Source organism: Neovison vison, chromosome 10 (genome assembly GCF_020171115.1).
Source record: "Neovison vison isolate M4711 chromosome 10, ASM_NN_V1, whole genome shotgun sequence".
NCBI classification, from domain to species: domain Eukaryota; kingdom Metazoa; phylum Chordata; class Mammalia; order Carnivora; family Mustelidae; genus Neogale; species Neogale vison.
This window is the reverse complement of record NC_058100.1, coordinates 35,671,996-35,685,920: the sequence shown is the minus strand read 5'-3', so window position 1 is coordinate 35,685,920 and position 13,925 is coordinate 35,671,996. Positions and strand designations below refer to the sequence as shown.

At 39.7% G+C, this 13,925-nt stretch overlaps 1 long non-coding RNA gene across 2 annotated transcripts in view; it reads right to left on the bottom strand.

Moving 5' to 3' along the window:
* The window catches only part of LOC122918503, a 487,166-nt gene that overhangs the window by 300,616 nt on the left and 172,625 nt on the right, over positions 1-13,925 (bottom strand). The window lies entirely within an intron of this gene.

Below are 13,925 nucleotides of genomic sequence, written 5' to 3'. Positions count from 1 at the left end.
TTAAGCAACTCAAAACTGGCGATGGAATGTTTAACATTAACTTGACAGTGGAAGGAAATAATCCTGAGAAGAGTTCATTTTCATAAAGGCACCTCAGATAAACCAAAAGGAATGTGTATAGGCGATCAAATGAATAATCTGTTGAAAAAGCACCTATAAGTTTCAGAAATATGTTCTCAAGGAAGGCACATCATGAATGAGGGTATTTACGGCCTTACAACTTTTAATTGTAACAAGTTGTAGAATGAGCAGATACCAGAAAAGATCCGTTAAGATCATCGCCCAGATATTTGGCAAATGTACCCTTTGACCAGTTAATTATTCAAACCATCTGGAGTGATATTTAAACACCACAGTCCAGAACAGCAGTTCTCAGCTCTTGTCCTTATGTCGTAGAAGGCTTCTGTCTCTCCTCTTGCTCCCCCATCCCTTCCTGCCTCCTCACATCTGAACCCTCTTCATCCAATTATATGTTTTTCATCTTGGTGGAAGAATGACACAGTGTGAGAAAGTCAAAATCTCCTGAGAGCCACTTCTTTGTTGTGGTTCTAAAATTCTCATATCTGTGGGGGTAAATAAGCAGTTGCAGATTCATCTAAAATGTATGAAGAGCAATACCAGAGGAGAATATTCCCGCTATAACTAAAAAAGTTTCTCCAGGCTGGGGAAGATGTAGAGAAAGAGCAGATATGACGAAGGCAAAGACGTGGGTGGACTTCACAGAGATGATACCCTGTTTTCTGGGAAGAGCCCCAGAGAGGTGACAAGATCCTGAGAAATTTATAGGAATAGAAGCACAAAAGAACAGAGCCAAAGAGAAGGACCGGCTTTGGGCAGATCGAAAGGAGAGAGGGACACAGACGAGCAACAAGATCACCATGTCCGGGATGATCTGGCAGCAGAAAGATGGTCCCCATGGTTCATCGCAGGACCCAGAATCTGTGCAGAGATTCTCCAGCCTTTACCTAAGAGAAAGGTGCAGTTCGGCAGCATCCTGAATGGACTGCTAACTGAGGACCAGGTTGAACCAGGGAGTCTCAGTAAAAACCTGTGGCGATGAATGGTGCCTCCTGCAACCCCATGTCTGGTTCTGTGTAAGGTCCTCGCAACTGAGCCACAGTACTGCAGAAAACGGGAAGAGAACTTAAATTGGCTGAGCTTAAATTTTCCTTCCTATGCTGTAATTGTGAGTTCAACACAGTCATTAGAGATATAGAAGTATAAACAATTTGCATATTCTGTATGTCTAAGTGGGGACTGAAACCCACTTCTGTTATTTATCTACCTGTCTTTCTATCCACCTGTCCATCCATCCTTTTCCACCCTCCATCCAGCTTGTAAGTCTATAAGACCTTTTAAAGAATCGTGGTGCTACCATAATAGATATATTTGTTAGACCAGACATTGCAACTCAGAAACCAAGAGGGACCAGGTAGCCAACACAAATAAATAAAGCATGTCAAAGTAAGCCAGATCCTTTGCCTAAACTTTGTTTTTACTGACATACAGTGTGTGTTTCATGATGTTGAACATCTGGTTTAAGATTATGGGGGGGCACCTGGGTGGCTCAGTGGGTTAAAGCCTCTGCCTTCAGCTCAGGGCATGATCCCAGGGTCCTGGGACTGAGTCCCACATCGGGCTCTCTGCTCAGTGGCGAGCCTGCTTCCACCGCCCCCCCCACCCCTCCGCCGCCCCGGCTGCCTCTCTGCTTACTTGTGATCTCCGTCTGTCAAATAAATAAAATCTTTTTTAAAAAAGATTATGAGTGTGTATGTGTATATATGTATATGTGTATATGCCCATGCACATATACACACATGTATATTTGTGCATGTATGAAATTTTTAGTTATTACATTTTAAATTGTGTAACTGAGTTCTCTGATTAGGAAGCAGAAACCTGACAATGTCAAACCTTTCACTTTGTGTTATGCATTACAGGTACTGTGCTTGGCGGATACTATGTTTTTTACAAACTGCAGGTTCAAGACGTCAGTGGAGTACAAAACAAACAAACCAACACAACAACAACAACAACGGCTTGGGTTGGAAGAAATGGGCTGCAGATGTGGTTGGAATAACACGAGCCAGAATGACAAATGGGGCTTGACAATGGGACTGCATTGCTGGAACCTCCGATCAGACTTAACAGATGAGGAGCTTCTCCTTATGGATGAGGAAAGAAAGTCATTTTTCCAGATGGAATCTACTCCCAGTGCAGATGCTGTTATAATAACTTCAGTTAACATAATCCCTCCAGTTCCATTCATGTCAATGCAAATGGTAGTTATTCATAGCTAAGGAATATTCCATTGCATATATGGACCACATCTTCTTTATCCATTCATCTGATGAAGGGCATCTCAGCTCCTTCTGATGGCTGAGGAATATTCCATTGTATATATGGACCACATCTTCTTTATCCATTCATCTGGTGAAGGGCATCTTGACTCCTTCCACAGTTTTGGCTATTGTGGACATTGCTGCTATGAACATTGGGGTGGTAGTGCCCCTTCTTTTCACTGCATCTGTATCTTTGGGGCAAATACCCAGGAGTTGCTGGGTCATAGGGTAGCTCTATTCTTAACATCTTGAAGAACCTCCACACTGTTTGATCTAACCCTTCCTGTAAGTAATACCTAGAATTTCCCTTTGATTAACATGAACAAATCAGTTTTTTTCTCCAACAGATCAAAAAAGGTCTTCATCACCATTTAGTCAATAACAAAGCCACCCTATCTGTATGTTCTACAGCAGATTAGGTGTTGACCTTCCTGTTCATCTAAGTAACAGGGTACACTCTCTTTGGTTCTAGCACAGCAGCATATTCGGGCTTATTAGAGCCAATAATCACATCCAAATGGTAAGACTTAAAATTTTCTAACCGAACATGATTTCTCTGAGCAATGTAGAAGACAGATTTTAGAGTTCCAGGTCCTTGTAAAGCAGTACACTCTGGATTTGTTTCCCTGCAATCATGTTACCACCAAGAACCAGCTGTACTCATAGGAGTACCATCTCAAATCACACTTAATATTTTTGAGTAGTTTGTACTCAGTCTTTCGGGATTCCTAGGGGTGGTATCTCTCCAAGGCCTCTTCTGTCTCTTCAAAATGTTCCTTAGTAATGGCAAAACACAACACAAATAAGATGGTGTTTCCATTAGTTTCAAAATAGAAATACTCCAAATGACTTTGCTTTTTCATAAAACTTGTCCTGTAGCTTTTCAGCTCTGTCTTCAAAATGATAAGCAACATCATGTCTGGCTAGACCTCCAATTCCAAATGGTTATTCCTGATCAGGAAACACCATTTCTGCTCAGACAACTGGCACACATTTATAAATATTGTCACCAGTAAGCACTTCTGATTCCAGGAAAAATTTCCTTAATACGTAGCTGCATTTCACAACAGCATATCATGCATCATAAATTAAGACTTGATGACAAGTTATGCCATTTCATAGTTGACTAAGTACTTAACCTACATAATTCCCATGTTCATTTTGCCGCCTGAAGTTGTACTGTTTCACATTTTTTTGCATGTTAATTATATAAACATCTTTAATTTTAAAAAAAAGACAAGGTTAAGTTTTATTTTGTTTGGTCTCTAATTCAAACTAACCCTGAACAAAGTTTGTATTACAAAAAAAATAATGCAATGAACAAGGAGTTACATGTGGGGAAGCTGAATTTGGGAAGGGCAAATATTCTCATCTCAGGGACGTTCTAGGTTCTGAGGAACTCTGTAAGAAGGGTAGAACTTCAGCTTTTATTTATTATTTACACACATCTTTATTTCTTTCAAAGTGTATGTACAACAAATGAATCATGGCAGTGTCCCCCTTAGTGAGGATATACTCTGTAGCTACTAGAAGAACACCCAATTTTATAGCTAAAGTGGTGTTTCAAGCATGCAAGCAATGAATTAAAACACTAAAACAGGTCTAGTATTCCAAAACAATTCAGGGGTTTTTTTCTTTTCTTTTCTTTTCTTTTTTTAAAAATCAAGAATAATTAACATGTAGTATTTAATTAGTTTCAGGTGTATGACATATTAATTACATGTGTAATTATTAATTACATATGTAACATATTAATTGTACATAATAATTAAATATAATAATTATATATAATTATATATTATACATATAATTATGTGATCATTATATGTAATAATTAAATGTACGTAACATATTAATTACATACATATTATAACATATTTAATTAGTTTCAGGTGTTCAACAGTTTTATACATTACTCAGTGCTCTTAAGCCCCTTCACCTATTTCATCCATCCCCCCCACCCACATCTCCTCTGGCAACCGAGAGTTTGTTCTTTATGTTTAAAAGTCTGTTTTTGGCTGCTAGAACTTATACAGGAATTCAGTGAAGTGTCAGGATATAAAATCAATGCACAGAAATCAGTTGCATTTCTTTACACCAATAACAAGACAGAAGAAAGAGAAATTAAGGAGTCAATCCCATTTATAATTGCACCCAAATCCTTAAGATACCTAGGAATAAACCTAACCAAAGAGGCAAAGAATCTATACTCAGAAAACTATAAAGTACTCATGAAAGAAATTGAGGAAGACCCAAAGAAATGGAAAAATGTTCAATGCTCATGGATTAGAAGAACAAATATTGTGAAAATGTCTATGCTACCTAAAGCAATCTACACATTTAATGCAATCCCTATCAAGATCCCATCCAGTTTTTTCAAAGAAATAGAACAAATAATCCTAAAATTTATATGGAATCAGAAAAGATCTTGAATAGCCAGAGGAATGTTGAAAAAGAAAGCCAAAATTGGTGCCATCACAATTCCAGATTTCAAGCTCTATTACAAAACTGTCATCTTCAAGACAGTATGGTACTGGCACAAAAACAGATACATAGATCAATGGAACAGAATAGAGAGCCCAGAAATAGACCCTCAACTCTATGGTCAACTAATCTTCAACAAAGCAGGAAGGAATGTCCAATGGAAAAAAGACAGCTTCTTCAACAAATGGTGTTGGGAAAATTGGACAGCCACATGCAGAAAAATGAAACTGGACCATTTCCTTACACCACATACAAAAATAGACTCAAAATGGATGAAGGACCTCAATGTGAGAAAGGAATCCATCAAAATCCTTGAGAAGAACACAGGCAGCAACCTCTTTGACCTCAGATGCAGCAACTTCTTCCTAGGAACATCGCCAAAGGCAACAGAAGCAAGGGCAAAAATGAACTATTGGGATTCCATCAAGATCAAAAGCTTTTGCACAGCAAAGGAAACAGTTAAAAAACCAAAAGATAACTGATGGAATGGGAGAAGATATTTGCAAATGACATATCAGATAAAGAGCTAGTATCCAAAATCTATAAAGAGCTTAACAAACTCAACAACCAAGAACAAATAACCCAATCAAGAAATGGGCAGAGGACATGAACAGACATTTCTGCAAAGAAGACAACCAGATGGCCAACAGACACATGAAAAAATGCTCCACATCACTCGGCACCAGGGAAATACAAATCAAAACCACAATGAGATATCACCTCACACCAGTCAAAATGGCTAAAATTAACAAGTCAGGAAATGACAGACGCTGGCGAGGAAGCGGAGAAAGTGGAACCCTCCTACACTGTTGGTGGGAATGCAAGCTGGTGCAACCACTCTGGAAAACAGCATGGATGTTCCTCAAAAAACTGAAAATAGAGCTACCCTATGACTCAGCTACCCTATGACTTTAGGGTATATACTGGCTATATACCCTAAAGATACAAACGTGGTGCTCCGAAGGGGCACGTGCACCTGAATGTTTATAGTAGCAATGTTCACAATAGCCAACCTATGTAAAGAACCTAGATGTCCATCAACAGATGAATGGATGAAGATGTTATACACACACACACACACACACACACACACACACACACACAGGAATACTATGCAGCCATCAAAAGAAATGAAATTCTGCAATTTGAGATGACGTGAATGGAACTAGAGGGTATTATGCTTAGTGAAATAATCAGAGAAAGACAACTATCATATGATCTCCCTGATACGAGGAAGTGGAGATGCAACATGGGGCGTTTGGGGTGTAGGAAAAGTAAAAATGAAAGAAGATGGGATCGGGAGAAAGACAAACAATAAAAGACCCAATCTCAAAAAACAGACTGAGGGTTGCTGGGGGAGGGGGGTCAGGAGAGGGTGGTAGGGATATGGACATTGGGGAGTGTATGTACTATAGTGAGTGCTGTGAAATGTATAAACCTGGTGATTCACAGACCTGTACCCCTGGGGATAAAAATACATTACATGTTTTTTAAAAAATTAAAAAATTTTTTTAAAAAGTCTGTTTTGGGGTGCTGGGATGACTCAGTGAGTAAAGCCTCTGCCTTCGGCTCAGGTCATGATCTCAGGGTCCTGGGATCAAGTCCCACATCCGGCTCTCTGCTCAGCGGGGAGCCTGTTTCCTCTTCTCGATCTCTCTGCCTGCCTTTCTGCCTACTTGTGATCTCTGTCAAATAAATAAATAAAATCTTTTTAAAAAAATAAAAATATAAAAATAAAAGTGTGTTTTTTAAATCTCTTTTTTCCCTTTGTTCATTTGTTTTGTTTTTTAAATTCTACATACACATGAGTGAAGTGATATGGTATTTGTCTTTCTCTGACTTGTTTCACTTAGCATTATACACTCCAGATCCATCCATGTTGTTGCAAATGACAAGATTTCTTTTTTATGGCTGAGTAATATTCCATTGTATACATATACCGTCTCTTCTTTATCCATTCATCTATGGATGGACACTTGGGTTGCTTCTGTATCTTGGCTATTGTAAATAATGCTGCAATGGTGTTACATACATTATTTTGAGATAATGATTTTGTATCTTTGGATAAATATCCTGAAGTGGATTTGTGGAATCATACAATAGATCCATTTTAAAATTCTTTTTTTTTTTTAAAGATTTTAAAAAGAGAGCAGAGAGCCTGATGCGGGGCTCGATCCCAGGACCCTGAGATCATGACCTGAGCTGAAGGGAGAGGCTTAACCCACTGAGCCACCCAGGCGCCCCCCCATTTTAAAATTCTTGAGCAACTTCCATATAGGTTTTTTTTTCCCCAATTTATTTATTTTCAGAAAAACAGTATTCATTATTTTTTCACCACACCCAGTGCTCCATGCAAGCTGTGCCCTCTATAATACCCACCACCTGGTACCCCAACCTCCCACCCCCCCGCCACTTCAAACCCCTCAGATTGTTTTTCAGAGTCCATAGTCTCTCATGGTTCACCTCCCCTTCCAATTTACCCAAAAGCACATACCCTCCCCAATGTCCATAACCCTACCCCCCTTCTCCCAACTCCCCTCCCCCCAGCAACCCACAGTTTGTTTCGTGAGATTAAGAGTCACTTATGGTTTGTCTCCCTCCCTATCCCATCCTGTTTCATGGATTCTTCTCCTACCCACTTAAGCCCCCACGTTGCATCACCACTTCCTCATATCAGGGAGATCATATGATAGTTGTCTTTCTCCGCTTGACTTATTTCGCTAAGCATGATACGCTTTTTTAACCATTTTATTCATTTTTAAAAAAAATTTAAATTTGATTAATTAACATATAGTGTATTATTAGTTTCAGAGGTAGAGCTCAGCGATTCATCAGTCTCATAAAATACCCAGTGCTCATTACATCACATGTCCTCTTCAATGTCCATTATCCAGTTACTCCATTCTCCCACCCCCCTCGTCTATGGCAACCCTCAGGTTTTTTCCTATGATTAAGGGTCTCTTCTGGTCCATACAGTTTTCTATAGTGGAAGCACAAGTTTACTATCCTACAAAGAAGGCACTGGGTTTCCTTTTCTCCACATCATCACCAACACTTGTTATTTCTTATCTTTTTGATAAATCATTCTAACAGGTGTGAGGTGATATTTAACTGTAGTTTTATTTATTTTTAAAGGTTTTTTTAAAAGGTTTTATTTATTTATTTTAGAGAGAGAGGAGCAGGGGGTGGGGCAGAGGGTGAGGGAGAAGCAGCCTCCCCACTGAGCAGGGAACACAATGTGGAGCTCCATCCCAGCCTCTGGGACCATGACCTGACCCAAAGGCAGATGCTTAATGGACTTAGCCACCCAGGCACTTCTCACTATTGTTTTAATTGGAATTTCTCTGATGATGAGTGATGCCGAGCATCTTTTCATGTATATGTTGGCTATCTGTATGTCTTTTCTGGAGAAATGTCTATTCAGTTCCTCTGCCCATTTTCTTTATGTATTTTGGATAGTAATCCCTTATCGGCTATCTGATTTGCAAATATTTTCTCCCATTCCACAGGCTGCCTTTTCATTTTGTTGATGGTGCCCCTTCCTGTATAGAAGTTTTTCAGTTTAATGTACCTCCACTTATTTGTTTTTGCTTTTGTTGTGTTTTTGGTTTCAAATCCAAAAGATCACAGCCAAAACTGATGCCAAGGGGTTTACCCCCTATGTTTTCTTCTAGGAGTGTTATGGTTTCAGGTCTTATGTTCAAACCTTTCATCTATTTTGAGTTGATTTTTGTGTGTGTGATGTGAGATAACAAGGACTACTTTTCTTTTAGATTTATTCTCTAGCTATTCAGTTGACTTCCATGGCCTAGACATCCCCAAGGATGTCTGGTGGCCAGAGATTTTGCTTCCAAAAAATTTCACCATCGTCCTTCTTTCTTGTCTTGCTTATGATAATCACAATCTTAGCTCAGTGAGCTGAAGTGAGTGTGATGGCATGACATGTCCTGTGATGCCAAGCTCTGGAGCTCTGGAGCTCAGGTGTTCAGAGTGCTCCATTTTACTGAGATTACCCTGGTTACATCAGGAACCAGTGATGGACCCTGGCCAACTGAAAGTGCTTAGTGGGGCAAAGACATCTTTGTGTCATCTTCATGGGCACAATCATGCAGGAGGTCAGGAGGCACTTCCATGTAGCAGACCCTAGTGGAGCATGAGCCTGAGTCCATGTTATTGCTACTCTTGTGCCTTCTGGAAAATGTGTTTACTTTCTTTGTTTTTTTTTTTTTATTTTTCAATGGCCTTCCATCACTCTCATGCTATAAGCCCAGATTCCCAGTGTGATATATAAAGCCTGGTGCCTATCTGAACACCTCTGATGTGTCGTCTCTTCTATTCTTATCCTTCACCTTAGGTACCACTCAAATGAGCATCTCTCTGAACTATCACTGTTCTTTTAACTTCATAACTGTATGTTCTGTTTCCTCTGCTTTCAGATCCTTTCTTTCCTTCCACAGTGCCCACTAACAGGCTAACTAGAGCTTGTCATTCAAAACTCTGTTCTGGTATTACTTCCACTCAATAAATTTACCCTGATTAAGTAGAAGCCCCTTAATTAAGCCTCTGCTTTCAGTATGGGTCATGACCCCAGGGTCCTGAGATTGAGACCTGCACAGGGCTCTCTGCTAAGTGGGGAGCCTGTTTCTCCCACTCCCTCTGCTGCTCCCCTTGCTTGTGCTCGCTCTCTCTTTCCCTGTCAAATAAATAAAATATTTTACAAAATGTGAGGCCCAGTCTACTTACTATTTCCTAAACTCTCTGAACCCACATTTATGAAAAACAACATGCTGCTCATATGAGGGAAGAAATGAATGATCATAAGTGGAAAATGCAGATTTATAGGTTTAAAGTTGAATGTTATCTAGGGAAACCAGTTTTAGCAGCAATAGGGAAGTGATTAAGGAAAACTTGTTTGCATAGAACTTTCTTTTTGTGGTTTTGTGGAAATCAGTCTGGATTGAAGCTTTGGGAATACTCTTTTTTTTTTTAAGATTTTATTTATTTATTTATTATTTATTTATTTTAGAGGGAGAGCAGAGGAGGGGCAGAGGGTCAGGGAAAGGCAGAGAATCTCAAGCAGACTCTGTGCTGAGTGCAGCCCACCACATGGCTCAATCTCATGACCCTGAAACCAAGAATCAGATGCTTAACCAACGGAGCCACCCAGGCTCCCCAAAGATCTAGGAATTATTAAAGGTACAAAACAAATTACTAGCAAATCAGAAGATTCCAACTGCAGTTGAAAGCTAAGACTTTCTCTGCCCAACAACTTAAAAAAGCATTTATTCAAACTGTTATTTTAATTCCTTAAATGAAAGCAAGAAAACTGACCTACTTTTTTTCTCCCCTTAACTCATAAGATGGTATGAAAAGAGAAAGAAATCACTGTAGTGGATGTTGTTGTTACCCTGCCCAGATCCTTTTCTTTGAGTAGGCACTCCCATCCCCCACAGCAATGAGCATCACCACAGAGGGCACACAGCTGCCCCTTCTCCAGAGAACTGCTATCTAAGAGAAGCCCCTGCCCTCAAGCAGTCAGCCACCAATGACTGGCAGACAGGGCACATTCAGTACTGGCTCCCTTTCTCAAAGTGGGACTACCTGTGGTTTAACTCCCTGTGGGACTCAGGCAGAAGCTAGCTTCAGCTGAGATCATATCCTTACTTTCTTTCCCTATCTTCCCCTCTCCTCCCTTCCCCTCTCTTGAGAGCATTTCTTCAACAGACTGCCTTCATGAGAATCTATCTCAGGGTCCTCTTCTAGGGAACTTGACCTAAGACAGTTATCACCTTAGTAGCCTTAGTAGATCCATCTGATTCCCACTACAAGGACCAACTGTATTTAAACACTCTGCTGTTGTTTGAAGAAGGCTGGGCTCTTTGTATATCTTACTACCTCTACGTTAGAGCCCAATTCGAGGCCAGCTTCCAAAGTGCATCCACTTTTCGAAGTTTGTTTTGCTGTGGACTTGCCAGATATATACCCTGGGATCAAGATACAGCAACCCCAGAAAGCCCAAATGTCCGTTGACTGATGAATGGATAAAGGTGTGTGTGTGTGTGTGTGTGTGTAAAAATTACTCAGCCATCAAAAAGTATAAAATCTTGCCATTTTGCTATTAGAGGTAATTATGCTAAGTGAATTAAGTCAGTCAGAGAAAGACAAATACCATATGATTTCACTCATATGTGGAATTTAAGAAAACAGATAAACAAAGGGGACAGGAAAGAAAAATAAAATAAGACAAAAACAGAAAGGGAGGCAAACTAAGAGACTCTCAACTATAGAGAACAAACAGGGCTGCTGGAGGGGAGGTATCTGAGGGGGAAAGGGTAAATGAACATTAAGGAGGGCACTTGTTGTGATGAGTACTGGGTGTTATACGTAAGTGATGAATCCCTTATACTCCTGAAACCAATACTACATTATATGTAGTCACATTATATGTGAACTTAAATAACAAATAAACAAATGAATAAATAAATAAATAATACATCGACCCCATTCAGGTAAACAAGAACATAATGCTACTCCCACTGCCCAAATATAGATTTCCCCATAGATTCCTAGTAGAAATTGCCTAATTAGAAGTCAATTCTCACTTCTAGATCAAATAAGGAAAACAGAAACAGCAAGACAGGAAAATATTTCTGTGCAAATAATGTCAAAATAATCAGAAACCCCATAATAATTAATAAAAGAAAAATTGCCCTTATGAATACACCATCTGAAACGTTAGCAATCCAATTTATTGCCTATGATTAAGAGTGTTATTAATAATTCATTGTTGACATGTATTTTTCTTGCTTCCTAAAAGCTGGCCATCACTTCATTATACAGAATAGTGAGAGACCATCTTTGGTTGAGATTCCAAAACTGTGGATTCCAATAATGTTGCAATACACTAAGGCATTTTCAGAAATTAAAAAACAGGGGCAGGTTGCACCAAGTTTCAAAGATTCAGTTTTTAGATAAGCTTCAATTAATTTTGCATATTAAGATTCAGGCCAAATTCACGCCAAAAAAAAAGGAGCCAATAATAGGAAATGATGACACCTCTAAATTTGGGAATTTCCATCTGGAAAACTAGATCCTGAAAAAAAAAATCACCAAGTTGTAAAATGAAGGACCTTGTAGTTGTGAGAGACCAACCAATAGCAGCCAGGATAGGTAAGGAAGGACAAAACACTGTTAAGAGACAAAGAGGATTCTACCCCAGTTTCCAGTTTTCTGGTCCTTGCTGTTTACTGAGTTAGTCTCTTCCTGGGAAGCTAATGGAGAATCCTTCAGACTTTAATAGACTCTCAGAAACCTGAGTTTGAACTGGGTGCCATGGGAAATCTGTACAACCTATTTGGATAATGTCCAATGTAGCTTGGCCAAAGGAGTGCATATTTTGGAACATTAGAGAAAGGAACTGTATTAGAATTTTATGTAAATTATATAATTCGTGCCTAACAGAAATCCAGTTAGTGGTAGGCACTGAGCCGGGTCTATGGATTAGAAAACGGGCCCAGGGGCACCTGAGTGGCTCTGTTGGTCGAGCGTCCAACTCGATTTTGGCTCAGGTCATGATCCCAAGGTCATGGGGTTGAGCCCCGTGTCTAGTTCTGAGCTTGGTGGGAATCTGCTTGAAGGAGGGCACTTGTGATGAGCACTGGGTGCCCTTTCCCTTTGCCCCTCCCCTTGCTCGCTCTCTCTTCTTGTTTTAATTCCAGTATAGTTAACATACAGTGTTATTAGTTTCCGATGTACAATACAGTGGTTCAAAACTCCCACAGAACAGCCAGTGCTCCTCCCAAGGGCCCTCCTTGATCCTCACCACCTTTTTCAGCCATTTTGATGAGTACTGGGTGTTATACATAAGTGATGAATCCCACCCACCTCACACTGGATAACCATCAGTTTGTTTGCGAAGAATCTATTTCTTGGTTTGGATCTCTCTTTTTCTTTGTTCATTTGCTTTGTTTCTTAAACTCCCTATATGAATTAAATCATATGGTATTTGTCTTTCTCTGACTTATTTTACTTAACATTGTACCCTCTACCTCCATCCACGTCATCGCAAATGGCAAGGTTTCATTCTTTTGTTTTTAATGGCTGACTAATATATATACTTATATATATAAAAAACATTTTCTTTATTCATCTATTGACAGACACTTGGGCTGATTTGATAATTTGGCTATTATAAATAATGCTGCTATAAGCACAGGAGTGCATACATTCCTTTGAATTGGTATTTCTGGGGGTAAATATGGAGTAGTATGAATACTGGATCATAGGGAGTTCTACTTTTAATTTTTTGAGGAACCTCCATAGTGTTTTCCACATGGACTGCACAAGTTTGCATTCCTACCGACCGTGCCCAAGGGTTCCTTTTTCTCCACATCCTTGTCAACACTGGTCTCTTATGTTTTTTATTTTAGCCATTCTGACAGGTATGAGGTGATCTCTCATTGTAGTTTTGATTTGCATATTCCCTGAGGATGAGCATCTTTTCATGTGTCTGTTGGCCAGGAGGCTGCCTTCTCTAATGTTGGTATTCCTCATCCAATGGGAAACCTGAAAACAATAGGTTGACCCTTCCTTGAGGAGGAAACTCCTCCTGCCTGACTGCTTTGAGCTGGGACAGTGGCCTTCACCACCTTTTGGACTCAACTGAAATATCACTCTTCTCAAGTTTTGAGCCTGCCAGCTTCAGACTGAAACTTCAACCATTGGCTCTCCTGGGTCTCCAACTTGTCACCTGCAGCTCCTTGGGACTTCTCAGCCTCTATAATCACGTGAAGCAATTTCTTGTTTTATGTAGACACACACACATGCACACACGTGCCCACAGCTCCTGTTTGTTCTGTTTCTCTCTAGAGAATGCTGACTACGCAATCTCAAAACTTAGGTTGATATACTTTAAAACCTGTTCATTTTAAGTAAATATGGGAAAGAGTATGTTCATTTTTTTTCCGCAGAGTTCCCAGTCTTGTATTTGAAAAAAGGTTAACGCACAATGGGAAGAAATACCTTCTTGCTACTCTGTGATATGGGGTGTGTGTGTGTGTGTGTGTGTGTGTGTATGCACACATGTGTTTGAGTAGAAGA